This window comes from Macadamia integrifolia, chromosome 13, assembly GCF_013358625.1.
Source record: "Macadamia integrifolia cultivar HAES 741 chromosome 13, SCU_Mint_v3, whole genome shotgun sequence".
In the NCBI taxonomy this organism is placed as follows: Eukaryota; Viridiplantae; Streptophyta; class Magnoliopsida; order Proteales; family Proteaceae; genus Macadamia; species Macadamia integrifolia.
This window is the reverse complement of record NC_056569.1, coordinates 7,572,148-7,589,856: the sequence shown is the minus strand read 5'-3', so window position 1 is coordinate 7,589,856 and position 17,709 is coordinate 7,572,148. Positions and strand designations below refer to the sequence as shown.

Here is a 17,709-nt window from a genome sequence, read left to right as displayed (position 1 = left end):
TTACAGGAAGAGTCTGATCAGGCCCTAGGAAAGTATACCTCAAATTAGATGGCAACTCCTTAAGATCTAGCTTAGGAGGCTTAACTATGGAAGGTTTGGGAATGGAATTGGAAAGGGGTCCTAAGGGCTCCACAGGTGTGTGAAGACTCAAGACTTCAAAAAAGAAATTTTCACTATCATCATCTAACTCATCCATACACTCTTGAATTCTGAATCAAAATCAATATCAAAGTTGATAATTAAATCATCAGAAAAATTTAGAAAATCCTCAAGCATATCGATCTATTCTTCCATATGTGGTTGCTTGCCTATCCTAAATATGTTAAACTCAATAGTTTGGTTACTAAAAGATAACCTTAAGAAACCATTCCGGCAGTTGATTAATGTAGTACTGATAGCCAAGAATGGTCTTCCTAGAATTATTGTTATCTCATCCTTAGTTGAGAAGGGCTTGGCTGAGTAATTATGGAACTAATGTTACCTGTCAAGAATGCTATTTTGGGCACACTAGTGATATGTTTGTGAGTACACAAATCTTTTAATACCTTTACATATGCGGGGATCTAGGATATGGCATCTAAAAGAAGGATGTTCACTTCTACCTGTTTGAAGACTTCTAAAATTTTATCCATGGAAGCAATTTTCTTTTTGTTTACCAAACGATTAGGAAATGGGACAGGAGGAATATAAGGATTGTTAGGGATTTGCCCTTTTTTAGAAGAATCATTTTTGGTTTCCTCAACCAAATCATCTTTAATTTTAAAAGAATCTTTAGGTTCATCAGACGAACCTGGAATAAGAGGCACACTTGTGTCCTCAACTGAAGGAGAGTTAATAGGAGTAACAGATGGAGAAGATTTAGGAATGCTTTGTCGGTACTCTCTACCACTCCTAAGGACATAAACAACATTACATTGGTTAGAGGGCCCTTGTTGGGTCTAACCTTGTACTATATTCAGTGGTGCATTAGTTTGTGCTTGTAAACTAACAGCCTGATGATGCCTAGGGTTAGGCTTTGGTTGACTAGGTAAAGTTTCTTTCTCCCTCTTAGGCATAATTGAGACAACTTGGATGAGTTCTCTCGTAAGATTTTGATGGCTTGTCATTAGGAGGGTCATATTTTTTTTCAAGTCACTTATTCTGCTTGCCTCTCCAATGTTGGTAAACCTAGGGGGTTGCTGATAAGATGATAGGAGAGAGGCCCTAGGAAAACTAGCATGCGGTCCTACATTTGATTTAGGAAAAGTATTTTTGAAAAAAGATTATTGTGCAAAGGAAGGCCTTTGGGGTACAGGTTGACCTTGATTATGAAAATTGGAAGGCCCTGCTTGGTTGCCCTGATTCCAAGAGAAATTTGGGAGATTTCTCCATCCAGGATTGTACGTGTTACTATATGGATTATTCTAGTATAAGACATTAACACTATCATTAGAAGTGCCCCTAGAGGTGTTGGGGCATTCTTCTATGACATGTCCAGGGGATTGGCATCAAACACAAATCTTAATCAAATTGACTGATGATGGCTCTCTAGGAACAATAGCCCCAATCCTCTTGATTAGGCTATCCAAATGGGCTTCCTTGGCTACTATCCCATCCACAAAATATCCTTTTTTTCCTATGGTTCTTTCACTCTCTTGGGTTGATTCCCACTCATGGGTTTTGTCAGCTAAGTCAAGTAAGAATTTTCATGCTTTTCCTTCAGCTGTAAAAGATGTGAATCCCTCAGGGCACATAAAGTGTATCATTTGTTTAATTGGGTAATCAATACCCTCATAAATTATTTGACATAAATGTCATAAGTCTAGGCCATGCTGAGGTTATTCTTGAAGTAGATCCTTGAATCTCTTCATAAGTTTGGAAAATGACTCATTAGGCTTTTGTCTAAACTGAAGGATATCATTTCTAAGCTTATTGGTATTGTGAGCTGGGAAACAATTCTTAAGGAAGACAACTATGAACTGTTCCCATGAGGTTATGGAATTTGTGAGTAACCCATACAACCACTTCTTAGCTTGGTCTTTTAATGCAAAAGTGATAAACCTAAGCTTAATAACATCATCAGAAAGTTGTTGGATCTTAATTAGAACACATACCTCTTCAAATTCCCTTAGAAATAGGTATGCATCCTCAGAGGTCAACCCATAGAAGTGGGGCAACATAGTGATGTATTGAGATTTGAGTTCAAAATTATTACTTGTGGTAGAACTATGCAGGAAGGTTGAGCTATTCTAGCAGGGTAGAACCTATCTTTCAGAGATTTAAGTGAATTTGATGTTGTTCTCCCATATTGAAAGGTTTTAAAGAGAGCAAACGTATAGGGTCACTACTTATTGGATATCTTCTTTCTAATCAATTCTTAGTATTACGTACCCACCTAACACTCATGGAATAGAAAACTACCCACAACTAGAGTAAGACAAGCACAAAAGAATTGATAGCAAAAATATTTTTTTTTATGATTTTTTTGATTTTTTTGAATTTTTTTTTTTTGGGTTTTTGGGAGCTTACCGATAGGGATCTGGGGTTGCTCAGGTCAATTCCTGAGATACTACTACAGGGCAAAACCTATCTTTATCATACTGTGAGGCATGACGACCTCCACCGATACAACTATTATTGCAAGTTAATCTTCTCAAGAATTCAATAAAAGCAAAGGGAAAATAAAACAAAGCATTTCGGTTTACCAAAAGAAAGCGAAACATAACATGGAACTGTCTCTCCGACAATGGTGCTAAAAACTTGTTTGAGATATTAAAATGTAACTGTAAGCGTACGGATCAGTGTAGCTACCGGTCGAACACAGAGAGAGCAGCCACTTTATTTATTTATTTATTTATTTTACTTCTTTTAATAATACAAAAGTGAATCAATTAATGGTTGTGATCTAATTCTATTTACCATCCTAAACATATGTATCTAAAATAACGTCCTAACCATTCATCTAAGAATTTAAACACGCAAGCCACGCAATTAAAATTAAATAAATAAATAGCTGAAAATAAACACCCCATGCAATTAAAAAGTAATGAAGGAAAAAAATGTTGAAATAAAAATAAAGTAAAAGAAAGGGTATAAAGCTAGAGAGAGACTCACAAGTAGGTTTCTCTACTTAGCCCGAGGGATGTATCATAATATGAGCTTTCCTACTTGACCAGAGAGTCACTCTTACAAGGATTACTCTACTTGGATTTAGGAAAAGGGAGACAATTAAAATAAAAACAATAAAATGATGGTTCTATGGTTAGAAGGGGCAAAGCCAACACATACACTAGCCATGAACCTTGGGGGAAAGGGATAGCAATAGTGTAATGACTGAAATTAAAATCCTAAATTAAGAAAGAAAGGGTAGTCAGAAGAGGGAATGAGAGGGGGGAGAGAAGACTACTGAAGGAGCCTACTTACTTGAACTTCAACCCTTAAACTGAACACTTGATCGATTTGAGATACTACCAGTACAAAAAATCAGATCTGAAATAAACCAAATCTGAAATTTCTAGTATTAGAGAAAACGAATCTGAAGAAAAAAAAATTGAACTTGAAAAACATGCTTCATAGCTTGTTCTTGTCACCTAGAACTAAGCCTAGATCTAGAACTTGAAAATTACAACTTCAATTGCTTAAACAATAAAAATAAAAAACTGAATAAAAAAAAGTGCTTGCATTAATTGAATAAAAAGAACTTACAAAAGTGTTTAAAGCATAAACCTAGAACTAGAGCTAGAGAAAGAGATAGAGCAACTAAAAAAAGCCTAAGAAGAATAATGAAGTGCCTCCTCCCCTTGTGTTAATTCTATTATATAGAGAATGGGGGAGGGAAGCTAACGATTTTAACTTCTAAAAAAGAATTTTTTTTTTTTTTATCTTGTTGATGAGGTGGAGAAGAGAGAAGATAGAGAATTGTAGAAAGTAGGGAATCTCCAACGATTTTGCTTCATTTTTTCTTCTTTTTTTTATTTATTTCTTTTCTCTCTCTTCTTCAAACGTGGGCAGCATCTAGGATGATTTTTTTTATTTTTTTTCCATTTTTTTTCCTTTCCTATTTTTTCTCTCTTTTTTCTATTTTTCTCTTTATTTCCTTTTTCTCTCTCCTCTTGCGTAAGAAACCCTTTGGCCGACCTCCTTTAAGTGATGAGTAGGAGAGAGAAAATCTTCTAAAAAAAACCCTCAACAAAATGACAACTAATAGATTTAAACTTGAGACCTCCTAAAAAGCAAGGGATTTTGCACACCACAACTCACCAACTACGCTAGGTAGTTGTTGTTACCAAAAACGAATCTTCAATCACTTAAGGATGTGATCTATCAATCCTTGTTGGCATTTGAGAATATTCCTTATACCTCTGGGACAACTGCAAACGGGCTGGTTCTGTATCTTGGTTCAGTTCTGATCCATTATTCTTTTTTTAGCCTGAAAAGAATAATCATTTGTACGGGCGACCAAACAAATGTATACTTTTAATTGAACAAGTCTATCTTGCTCAGAATTTCGTCATCTTTGCAAGCATGAAAAGAAATAGGTCTTCTTTATGTGTGAAATTGAAGATATAGCAACCGAAGGCCTTGAAAATATAAAACTTGCAAAAGGAGAGTAAAACCCAAAGTAGTTCAATTCTAAATATGTGAAATCCATATTTTACTACCCTAGATTTCACACATAAATATGCTTATCACCTCCCAAATGGCTTGTAAAAACACAATCAGCTGTACTTAAATGGAAGGTGGGAAGACCCATTGCAAACCCTATGAAACAAATCTTGACAATTAAACCAAGGTGGCAAAGCCCCAAAGTGTTCAGCACTTTTTAAGTTTTCCATCAATCGATGGCCATTGGTAGGACCACTACCAACCAGTGAGTTCTTTGCTCGAAAACAACTACTATCCATGTCACAGGTTGATACAGCCAGTAGGAATAGATATGTACCGGTGGCCAAAGATGAACACTTCACGGGGAGAGAGGGGGAGGCCGGAGGCTCGGTTCAATCTGATTGATACCGGTCTGAATACATCTATTTTTTTCCTTTTCACCTGGGCTGTTCACATCAGTATTGCCATGTGTCGCATTCTGCAAGTAGGAATGGGTCCCACTTTCTTATTTATCTATTTTATAATTTTATTTTTTATTTTATTTTATTTTTTATTTTTGGTGAGGTTGGAGTTTTTTTTTTTTTTCTTAAGGGATGGAGTCAAAATTTAGTAGTCTGATACTCTGAAACTGAGTAAATAAAGAATATTTATTTAAATATATACTTTAAAATCTTTAAAAATAAGCTTCAAGCCATAAGTCTAAATTGATTGATTGAAAATGAATTGGAAAGCTCCTTTTAAAGTCATGAAAAAAAAAATATTATGCATGGGAGAGTTTTCTAACCAATAGAAAAACATACAAAAGCATTAAGAGTGGTAGATCTTCCACCTTCGATTGGGGATAAGAGTCATTTTGCCCCATTCGACTCAATCATAAGCTTTACTCAAGAACAATTTTGAGAGAGAAGTATCCCTTTTGGCCCCTGCGGGTGTTCTTGATCTTTTGAAGAAGTCAATTAGCAAGAAGGATATTGTCCTAGATTTGTCGGCCTTTGATGAATCCGTTCTGGCTAAATGATATGATACGACTTAGGATGGATCGTAGCCTAGTGGCGATGATCTTGCTGATGATTTTGTACACAAAATTACATAGGCTGATTGGCTTGAATTGGTGAACAACAGAAGGTTGATCTACCTTAGGTATGAGGGAAAGATAAGTCATATTCAAAGATCGAGTGAAGCTCCCTGTATCAAAAAAAAAAAAAACACTGAATGCATTCGATAATTTCAGGCCCAAAAATGTACCACGTCTTATGGAAGAAGGTTCCTGAAAATCTATCAGGTCCCGGTGGTTTGTATTGAAGCATGGTAAGACAATATTGGTGATTTCCTGCGCAGTGATAGCCCAATTGAGAGATCTATTATCATCTGCAGTCACCCAACCCTGTATCGGAGTGAAGTAGTCATCAGGTGGTTCACTAATCTCTGTGGTATATAGACTCTTGAAGAAGTTTTAAAAGGCTATATAGCAATGCTTTCTGGAGTTGTTAAGTGAAGACCTCGATCTTGTAAGTATTTGATTTCAAAATGAGCTACCTCGGCCTCCATCAGGCCGGGTTCCACCTCGGCCTCAATCAGGCCGGGCTTCCACCTCTAACTCAATCAGGCCGTGCTTCTACCTCGGTCTCAATCAAGCCGCGTTGCCACCTTGGCCCGACGTCAACAACAAGGTTTCCAGAAACGTGTTTTCGTCCAACCCTACATTCAAGGAACGTAATCCCTATTTCGAAGGACAAGACTCTATCCACTACACGTCATCATAGACGTCACACGGTTGGCATTTTCGAGATAAGAAGGGAATATTCCCACAATCACAGAGCCACTCCCCTTGAGGACTCCGCACCTAAACAGGACTCTTCACAATCGTCTCCCACTCTCCCTCTATCAGCAACCTATAAACACCAAGGTAAGCCTCCATCTTGGTTGAGTGATGACTCACTTCTCTTATTGGAAAAGCTCTCTTGAACATCTGTTGTGAAAATATCTGACTTAGGCATCCGAGGGTCCCCCGTCAGGTCAGCCAGGCTCTCCCTGTCATCTCTTCTGTGCAGGCCAACCAAAGCACCAGGAACTGCAGAGAAGATCGTTTGCCAATTTTTTCCGCATCAGATTGGTGCCGTCTGTGGGAATTTGTTACAAAAAGTCACCTTGGACCAATGCAATTAAGGAGTGAGAAGGTCGTTTCTTCAACGACAATGTGACCAAGATCCACTAGCAAAGTACCACTTGGATGTTCCCATTCACCACCAGTGGCAGAGCAAGAAAACGTCTTAGCTGAGACCCCTCCACAAGGACTCCAGCAAACCAGGCCTGATGCGCAAGTTGCCCAAGGAGCGGGGGATCAGCGCGAGCAGAACCCTCAGCTATCCCGCCATGTCCCATCATCCCGGGTAACTCACACGAAGAAGGAAGAACAGACGCAAAGCTTGCAGTTTTAGGTATTAGCTACAAACGCACTGGTGAGGGATTTTATAGGTCAGTTCGGCTCGGCTCTTCCAGTGAACGCACTAGTTCAGCTCATCCGAATAGGCCTGTTCTGAGCAGACATCCCAATGACCAATCTCCTGACAACAGCGTCACCCCCTCAATCAGCAGCAAGTAGGGGGTTGGCCAGAACTTCACGCACTGTTCATTCGGTACCACCGCGCTCTCTTACTTGGGCTCAGGCGAGGTCCCTTCCCTGCCCAGATCGGGAGAGCCCATCCTTCCGAACATCACCGGAGCCCAGAGAAGAACGTGAAAACGATGAGAGGCCAGCTCGATAAGATCGACCCTACCCGGGTCAGGGCTCGCACATCGGGCCGACTAGAGGTTCACCATGACAAGGCCACCAAGGCCGAGGAAGAAGCCCCAGAAAGAGGCGAAGGGACACATTGATCACCGTAAAGCTGAGCCGAGGAGAGAAGAGACGACCTGGAGAGCAGAGGCAGGGGCACTCGGACGACATGACTGTAACCCCGACCCATAATGCACTGACCGACGAACTGATTGAGGCCAAGCTGCCCTCAAATTTTGTGATACCTATCTTCAATGGATATGACGGCATCACAGATCCCTATGATCATCTGCTGTACTACAGCTCGGCCATGGCGGTTCATAGTAGGTCAGACGCCGTTCTCTGCAGAGCTTTCGCAGCCTTATTAAAAGGACTTGCGTTGGTGTGGATGTCGAACTTATGGCCACGGTCCATCCACAGCTATGAAAAGCTGACAAGAGCGTTCCTCACACTTTTCCAAGCAAGTATAAAGTAGAAGCAAACTACGCAAAACATGATGAACATGAAGCAGGGAGCGAGGGAGACTATAAGGGAGTTCTTTGCCCGATTCACCAAGGCGACACTGGAGGTAAAAAACCTATCGGAAGGAGTGGCATATAGCATGTTGTGCAACTGGGTAATACACCCTGATCTGGTTCAGTCCCTGGCCCTTGACTTACAGGAAACAATGGCTGAACTGTTGAGACGGTGCAATCAATATGCCAACATGGAGGAAGTTCTGGCCACCCGAGGAATAGCTGACATGGGTGATCAGGAGGAGAAGGAGAAGAAAAGGACTCTGAGACCTAGGGACGACTCTCGTGAGCTGAAGAAAAACAGAATAGATCGGCCTCTTGACAGGTAAAATAGAAAAACAGAACAGATCGGCCAACATATGAACTTGATCGTTCTCGAACAAACCTGCTATTAGAGATCCAAAATTAAAAGTACTTTCGCTGGCCCAGGCCAATGGCAGGTAAAATAGAAGAGAGGAACAACAATCGGTATTGCCGATACCATCGAGACCATGGACATGACACTGAAGACTGTAAGTCTCTGAAAAGGGAAATTGATGAGCTCATCAAGGCTGGATAGGTCAATCAGTATTTGAAGCAGAAATATGGTGGGAACTGGCCCAAGCCGAGGAGAGATATGCCAGCCGAGCTGAGGTAAGACCGAGCCGTCCATAGACCCAGCCATAGACCGAGCTGTTACATAAGAAAACCAGCCCGTGTGTCCGGCCATCTTAACAATCATGGGCGGCTCGTATGCATCACGGAACAACCTATCAAAGCCCTCAAAATGGATCCACCCATTACTTTCTCTGATAGAGATCTGAAAGAGTTGAACTGGCCTCACAACGACGATGTCGTGATTCTATTAGTGGTGGCCAACCACCCTTTCCACAGGGTCCTAGTGGACATGGGAGCCTCCGTTGACCTCATGTCATATGAAGCCTTCATAAAATAGGGGCCTGGCACCAGCAGGGCCTTAAAACCAGCCCTAGGACCCTTGTACAGATTCTTAGGCATGCCAGCTGAGCTAGAGGGAGTTGTTGACCTGCTTGTAACCATCGGACAAGGAGCTCAGATAGCCACAACCATGGTTTCTTTTATGGTTGTCAAGATCGCCTCACCTACAACGCAATCCTTGGCCGACCCGGTCTCAATGGCCTTGGGGCGATTGTGTTCACTAAGCAAATGAAAGTCAAATTCCCCGCCAGCAATGGAGTTGGGGAATACAAGTCCAGCCAGAAGGAATCCCAGGAATGCTATGCAAACTTCATAAAATCTGTCAAGAAACCATGCTCGGGCCTAGCATGTACAATAGAAATTATTGATTGCCGAGATGAGAGCCTCCTGACCCGAGCCGAGCTAGTTGAACAGATGCCTACAGTCCAAATCACTGAGGCCAGTGGACACTTTTATCAGTAGAGAGTTTTATCAGTAGATTGCCTTGAAATTCCATCGATTGGGTGTTAGTCTTGAAGATTTTATACTATCAGCACCTTAGCAGTTATTCAATATTTATCATGGAGTAGATTAGATTCTATTTTGAAGCAATGTATTTGTCCCAAGTGCATATCACACATCAATATACTATGAAACTTCTCGCAAATATCTGACTCTTCTAAGATCGAGCCACAGCTCGGCAGCATCTAAGACCGAGCTCAGGCTCGGCACCACAAGAAGGGACCCTAGTTTGGTGCCTCAAAGACCTTAACCAGCAAGGCATAAAGAAGGGGCCCCAGCTCGGCAGCTTCTAAGACAGAGCTACAGATCGGCACCACAAGACCAGACCCAAGTTCGGTGACTCAATACCTTAACCAGTAAGGCACAAAAACTGGGCCCCAGCTCGGCAGCATCTAAGACCGAGCTCAGGCTCGGCACCACAAGAAGGGACCCTAGTTTGGCGCCTCAAAGACCTTAACCAGCAAGGCATAAAGAAGGGGCCCCAGCTTGGCAGCTTCTAAGACAGAGCTACAGATCGGCACCACAAGACAAGACCCAAGTTCGATGACTCAATACCTTAACCAGTAAGGCACAAAGACCGGGCCCCAGCTTGGCAGCATCTAAGACCGAGCTCAAACTCGACACCACAAGATGGGACCCTAGTTTGGCGACTCAAAGACCTTAACCAGCTAGGCATAAAGACCGTTCCACAGCTCGGCAACTTCTGAGACCGAACTCCATCTCGGCACCACAAGACCATACCCTAGTTTCGCAACTTAAAGACCTTAACCAGTAAACCACACAGACCGGACCCCAGCTCGGCAGCATATGAGACCGAGCTCAAGCTCGGCACCACAAGACGAGACCCTAGTATGGCGACTCAAAGACCTTAACCAGCAAGGCATAAAGAACGAGCCCCTAGCTCGGCAGCTTCTAAGACCGAGCTCCATCTTGGCACCACAAGACCAGACCCTAGTTTGGCGACTCAAAGACCTTAACCAAAAAGGCATAAAGATCGGGACCCAGCTCGGCAGCATCTTAAACCGAGCTCAAGCTCGGCACCACAAGACGGGACCCTAGTTTGGCGACTCAAAGACCTTAACCAGCTAAGCATAAAGGTCGGGCCCCAGCTCGGCAGCTTCTGAGACCGAGCTCCATCTCGGCACCATAAGACCAGACCCTACTTTGGCTACTCAAAGACCTTAACCAGTAAGGACCAAAGAACGGGCCCCAGCTCAGCCCAATGTCACCTCTCCAATTTGCCAACCCTAGCGGCGAGCTCCTCCTCCTTGCGGGCGCCCTGAGTCTCGGACAACTCCTCCTAGAGAACATCATTCTCCTTCAAGTTGCCGTTGGCATTGTGCTGCATAGCAACCTCCTGTTCTGGCTCTCTAGTTATCAACCCGACATCGTTGACATGGACCTGCTCAGATCTGGACATTTTCTTCTCAACCCCCAGTTGGCCTGTGATCTTGTGCGGCTCCGCATGAAGACGCTTTGCCCCCTTTGCCTTTGAATAAGCGACAGCCATGCCCTCGAACCGTTGAGCAGCCTCGGCTGAGAAAGTGAAGCAGCGCATTTCACATCGAATTAAATGCTTTAGCAGATCGATTCAAACTACTAGAGCGGAGGGCTGGTGATGAGGCAAAATATGTCACCTTCCTCAGCACGACTGAAACGTGTATGCAAACCTGAACAGAACTGAAAGGGTATTTTGTACCTTAAACAATAAGGGGGTGGGAATCAAAGATGAACCCAGATTCCAATCATAGCTTCACATCACCACATCAAGGAAAACTAAATCGTTTTTTTTTTTTCATTAAGATGTATGTTCTTGGAGTATTGTCACTGTCCATGATGGGAAGCAGCTCAAAGTTTAGCTTCTTCAAAATCGTTAACTAGAATGAAATAGTGGTTAGTCTAGCATTGTCAATACCTCATAATTAAAGATTCATTGTCTTACATATTAGATAAAAGCAGAGCATATGTTTGTTAATTTAATATATATATATATATATATATCTTTGTGTTCTTTGTGATTTGATGTTTCAGTAGGGATCAGAGAGAGTCCGAGACAATATTATGATGAGATCAAGGCAAGATCAGCCACTAGCTTCTTCTAAAGCAGAACCTTGGCTTGTTTTTGCTATGGCGAGGACATAGCTGGACAAATTCTCTGCAACATATCGGAGGATAGTTACTATGTTATGAGCATAGCTGACATGTTCCAGAAAGAAATTTGCACTTGTTCACATAGATGGATGGTAATAATGAATTCTAAACGAGAAGGACAATGTTTCTTGTTGAATCCTTTCTCTTCTCTTTGGAGAAAATCCATCTACCACGACACGAATGGAAATCATTCGAATACAATAGATGTTTGCTATCTTCTCCCCCCAATGATCTCAACTGCACTGTCTTGTTCACAGACTGACAAATTTAGACTTTTGTTTTGTCGGCTTGGACACAACAGATGGACTGAGATAGATCCGTTGAACGAATCATTCAACTTACATAGTCCAGTCAGTTGCAACGGAATCATATATGCATTAATTGGGGGGGGGGTGGGGTGAGATACTCGTGAGGATTAAAATGGAACATGCGGATCCTAATCTTCTTAACCTATTTGAATTTTTACGGGATATTCCATGTGCAGAATCAGATTCAATAGGTGCAGATTTGGTGTCATTACTCGATTGGGAGCTGATAGGGTCTGGCAATGAACTCTATCTTATGCATAAGTTTTACTTGGCCCGAAGAAGAAGAAATACAGTTTGGAGTTTTCAGATTTTCAAGTTGGACTTTTCAAGAATGGAATGGAAAAGAGTGAGAAATCTTGGCAGCAAGGCATTATTCATTAATCCGTATGGAGAAGGTGGTTTCTATTCTACTACGACAGGATCATCATCACCATCATCATCATCATTAAGAAGGATTTTGAGCAACTACATTTACTTTACTGAGAAGGACAGTTACTTGTATAGATTCGACATGAAAGAGAAAAGCATTTCGGCTACATTGCCATGTCCACACCTAGATTCCAGCATTGCTAATTCAGTGTGGGTAATGCCTCATGATGCCCAATATGTAAAAAAATCTCATATCATGAAGATGGAGATGAAGATGCAAATGCAGGGACAAAATAGAGCTTTGCACAGGAAAAGAAAAGATATCCTTGAGGAGGACAGCAAGAAAGGAGATTATTTCCTCCCCATTTTATCCAAGGTGCTGACAAAGTACTCTGATTATGCATGCAGAGTTGGAGCTCTAGTGCCACTACTTGTACTTTTGTAAAAAAGTATAAGATGAAGCTAAGAATGGTGATTGCAGGGGAAAGCATAGGTGCATTATTAAGGACGGCACATGTTATTAAGTAAGAATTTTATTTGATTCTAACACCAATTATAACATCTTTATCTTCATGTGATATGCTTCTTCTGTTTAAGCATACACTACTTAATTAGGATTTCTTATAAACACTATGCATTGATCAATTAATGACTATGAACACCAATTATAACATCTTTATCTTCAAGTGGGCCCAAATATCTCTTACATGGAATATTGGATAAGGCCTACAAAGATGCCAATTGACAAATTTGAGGTTTGAAAATTCAGCACTATGGGATAGTGCAAATTATTGGTTGATATACTGTAGGCGGACATACATGGGTATGCATACCAATATATGGGATAGTATTTGATTGACTAGTAGAATCCATCAAACACTTGTTGAACATAAGAAACCTTGTTTGTTGATTTAGCTGTCAAAGATGCATACATTTTGCCTCTCTCAGACCCTACAGTAGCGGGGGCCTCATGCACTGGGTTGCTCTTTTACTCTCCCACTTCAGTGATTTCGAGGAATTAGGATCCTCTGCATGTGAGAGGTTGGAGATGATCCGGATCTAATTTCAGAGGCTGATCCCATGCCTACATCGCCTAAAAGCTCCTTGTCCGCTGTGAATGCTGGAGGTCTGGGAGTGGCTTGTTCTGGTGATGCTACATATTCGAGAAATAAGAAAAGTAGGCCTACTGAGCTGCATGCTAAAGCTGCTGAACTTGATATTTTTCAGGGGTTTTCTTTGGAGCTACTTTCTCAGTTCCATGATCACAATACATTGGTTATATCTTAGCACCGAGGAAAGGTGTTGAAACTCTTATTTCAGGTGAAATCCAAACAAACTCACTGAAGCCAAATTCTGGAGAATTGCAAATAAAAATTATCAATGGAGAGTGTTGTAGGGTTTCTGGATATCCTATTTTAGCGCAATATATCCTCTATGATCAATCTTCTTTGCCAATGCATTAGCCAATGTGAAATATAGGAAAAGATAATTTTTGCTCTCTGAAACGCACTTTATTCTTCAGAGATTAGCTTAAGTAGGATAATAGCCACCCAACACCAAGCTGCTATTGCTGCAAACCGCCATTGCCATAACACCTCTGCCCTCTGCAATCATCCACCACTTAATACCTTACCCCTGCTGCCACTCCCATTGTAAGCCCACCTCCATCTCGCCATTGTGCATCACCACCACTGCAATTCGGTTGATGGCACACCTGCTTCCACACCATTGCCCTCCGTCCGTTTTCATGAAATTCTCAAGTTCAGAGAATTGAAACACAAAAGAAACTGAAAACAAGCATAGAAGAAAATGAAAAATTATAAGATTTCCATTTATTCCTTTGAAAACGTTCTGAAATTTTAACAAAGAGATTCCTCATGATTTTTTTTTCCCAATTATTTCCTATCATGTTTCTAAAGCTATGCATAATTTCTCATTTTTATTTATCTTCTCAGAAGAGGATCGCAAAAAACCCATATTTGAAACCTAATTACCATTTTATTTCCCTATCTTCTTCCCTCCCAAATGTCGAATTTGTTTCCTTTCCATCCGACTGTGCTATGCAACCCCATCTCACACCATCCATTACACCCCAAAGGTGGTGTGATATGAGATTAGAGAGTATAGCCAGTTGGAAAGGATCACATAAGTACTGCTCAACTTCATCGTCACCTTCGACACCAATATTATCTCCCACGACCCTATATAAATCACATTCTCAGGACTGCGCTACTTCTCAAAATTCATCTACCAATTCCAAATGTATTCCCTCTTCCCCTGCCGTCTTTACTTCCTCTGTTTCCTCTTTCTCACATTAGTAATTTTGAGATTTTTTTCTTTTCCCCCTCCTTTGAAAAGAAATGTTTTAACTATTTTTTGTTGTTTAATCCTCAAACCCAGTAGCTATGTCCAAAAGATAGATGAAGAGATTGACGAGGAGGAAATCAACATCAGAAGCCCTTGAACGCGCCGAGCCCAGAAGCCCCACTGTATACGATTGGTTCGTCTATGACCAGGTGCTTTGAGTAATGGGCAAGGTGATCATAAGTAGTACATTGGCTCGGTGAGACTGTAACGAAGTGGAGCTCCCTTAATCAAATGGAGTTGCATAGGCTACGGCAACAGGGATGAGGTGGTGATGGGGTAAGCCGGTTATGGAGATGGTTTTACCTGGAAAAAGGTGTCACACGGAGATTTTAAATACCAAAGGACAAGGGGTGTGCTTGGTCCAATGGTAAATTACAAATATTGTGATCTATTGGTCAAATGGTGAGGTTAAGGCTGCATAGTTTTCACCCTCAGAGACCTGAAATAATCAAGTCTTCTGTACTGTGTACATCTTTAAAATACCAAGGAAAAGGCAGGATGGAACTTTACTTTTTTAGGGGAATAAGAAGGAAGAGTGAAAATATAGGATGAATATAGGGGATCCATTGAGGAAAAACAAGTATAGGAGAGAGAGAAATTGTCACTTCTAAACTCGTGTAATGAATTTTTTTGCTCTTCTTATCTTGAAACTCAGATGAAAAAAATTTGTGTTCCGATCCTCACACTTCAACCATTTCAATCTTGACTTCCCAGCCAAAATATTCTCCTGCAAACAGATGTTTTTTTAGTGATTCTGTTTAGCCTCAGCCTCCATGTCAAAGAGTGTCATTTGCTCCTCTTTTTTTTCAGTTGTTTAATTTGGAATTTCTTGAATTAAAATTTAGTAGAAAATAAATATTTTAGAGTCCTTTGCTTTGCAAGTTTGGCAGGGATTTATTACTTGAGAATCATTCCATATGGCTAAGAGTGGAAGATTAGGTTTTCCGTAACAAGGTATTTTGGAAGAGGTCTGGGTACTAGAGTTGGCTTTGGTAGCATGTAAGTCCATTTTCAATGATGTTGAGTGTATTTCCTATGATACTTCTTCCTGATATTAACATAAGCATTGAAAAGCCTAAAAAGATATTGGGATTGATGGTATTAAATGGAGCTCTAAACGAACACTAGGATAGCCTAATGGAGGTAGCTTCGGCTTATGGAATCGGCACCTAGGGAAAAAGGTCGTGGGATTGAACCCTGTCATACACATTGTATGAGTGTGTGTGTGTGTGTGTATATTTTCTTATTTATTTTGTACCCATCCGTGGGTTTTCGATTCCCCATCTGTGCATCTGCGATTTAAGTGGAGATCATAGCGATAGGTTACTGTGCTAGTCTCCCCAAAGATTAGTCGAGGTGCGCGTAACCTGGCCCGAATACCTTGGTTAACAGAAAAAAAAAAAAAGCGAAACTAACTCAAATGACTCTAAAACAGTTCAAATTAGGTCAACAATTTTTTTTTTAATTATTATTATTGCACAGTGAATACAACGGAGGGGAAAGGAGAGCGAAACATATACTTTGCGAAAGAAGCAAGAGTTCTTTGATAGCCCTAAGTATGTGCATCATGGCCATGTAGAAGCGAAATTTAAAGAATTGGAGAAGAAAATTGTGAAAATCACCATAAATGTGGTAAATATAAAAAATTTTGCTTTGAACTTCATCTTTGAATAATACCAATTTGTATGTGATAAGTTGGGATTGAACCATCTGTTTTCATGATGTTTTTATTTCAGACTAAGACACCCCATCCATTTGAAATTTACATTGGTGCATTTAGCATTGCATACTTGCATAATTAATTTTTTCAATAAATGTTAAATGTAGTCATGGTTGGTGTAGGCTCTCTCCACCATCTCTATGAAATGCCATCTTTGCCCCTCATTGTGAGTGTAGAGAGAGAACATTGGGAGCATTGTAACAAAAAAAAAAAAAAAAAGGTATTCATGGGGAGAGAAAAGTTTTGATATCTTTAACAAATTAGGATAAAAAATAACACTACATTCACATTCACTAGAAACATATTAAATTCATAAAATCTAATTATAATATTCTAGTTACAACCATATCTTCCAAGATTTGGATGATTTTACGTTAATAGAGAAAAGAATGTGGAAGAAAATAGAAGATGACTTTCTTTTTTGTTAACCAAGGTGTTTGGGTCAGCTTACGCGCACCTCAACTAATCCTTGGGCTAACCATCTGGGCAACCGACGGATGAAAGAAAGAGGCACAAGTAGAGTTGCGAGGAGCTTGAATTGCAAGGAAGATGAGTCCTTAAAAAAAATTTTTTAGTTTCCTCCAATATCTCAAGTTGTAGACAAATCCGTTGTATATCCTGTATCAATTGTAGCGAAAAGACCACTTGAAATAAATCGCTTGAACCACGAGTGGAGGGAAGGAGGAAGTCATCCTGTGAAACACAAATTGTTTTTTTTTTCCCTCAAAACAGATGAGATATAAAGTAGGAAGGGAAAGTGTGAGGAGTCTTCATACTGTCGTTATGACAAAATGGTAAAAAAATGTGAAGGGAATTTCTTGTTTTCTTATCTAGCTAACCCCATGACAAAATGGTAAAAATACCGCGAAGGAGAGTTTCTTATTTTGTTATATGTGAATTATGGTAGAGGATATGTTGCTTCCATCTTTGATAGGTTATCTGAAGGGCTATTCTGGAGTAATTCAATGGCCATTTGAGCTTATCTAAAGGGCTATTATGGTTCGTGAAGGGTGCATATAGCGAACACAAGGTGAGAATGGCGGGCCTCTCAGACACCCCTGCCTATACTCCACTTCCCCATGTGTGTAGGCATGGAACTCGGCTGGGCAAAGTTGACTTGCCCATTTGTTATTATCACAAAAATCATGCCATCTTTGTTCCAATTCTTAGCATAGTTGATACAATTAATAAGGGTGTCAACTTAGAACTGAAATTGAAACTAAAATATAACCTTTTAAACCGAACCAAAACAGAAGCAGTTCAACTTTAGATCTGTCTAATTATATGTGTCAAACTAACATTGGTGAATGGCATCCAACAAATCTCATGTCAAGAACTTGAAAATCACAATACTTTCAAATTTTAAAGTAAATATTTCTTTTATTTTTCTATCCAAACAAATCATATAATTATAGGATGAGTGCCATCACTTCCCTACACTTGGCTTATATTTGGGGGAGGGGGTGAGGGAGCGGGGAGAAA

General features: G+C 40.5%; 1 non-coding gene across 1 annotated transcript; it reads left to right on the top strand.

The window, feature by feature from the left end:
• Positions 1-1,803: 1,803 nt before the first annotated feature.
• Positions 1,804-1,910, top strand: LOC122060272. The gene has a single exon (XR_006134301.1). It is a non-coding gene; the product is annotated as a small nucleolar RNA R71 (small nucleolar RNA).
• The last annotated feature ends 15,799 nt before the right edge of the window (positions 1,911-17,709 follow it).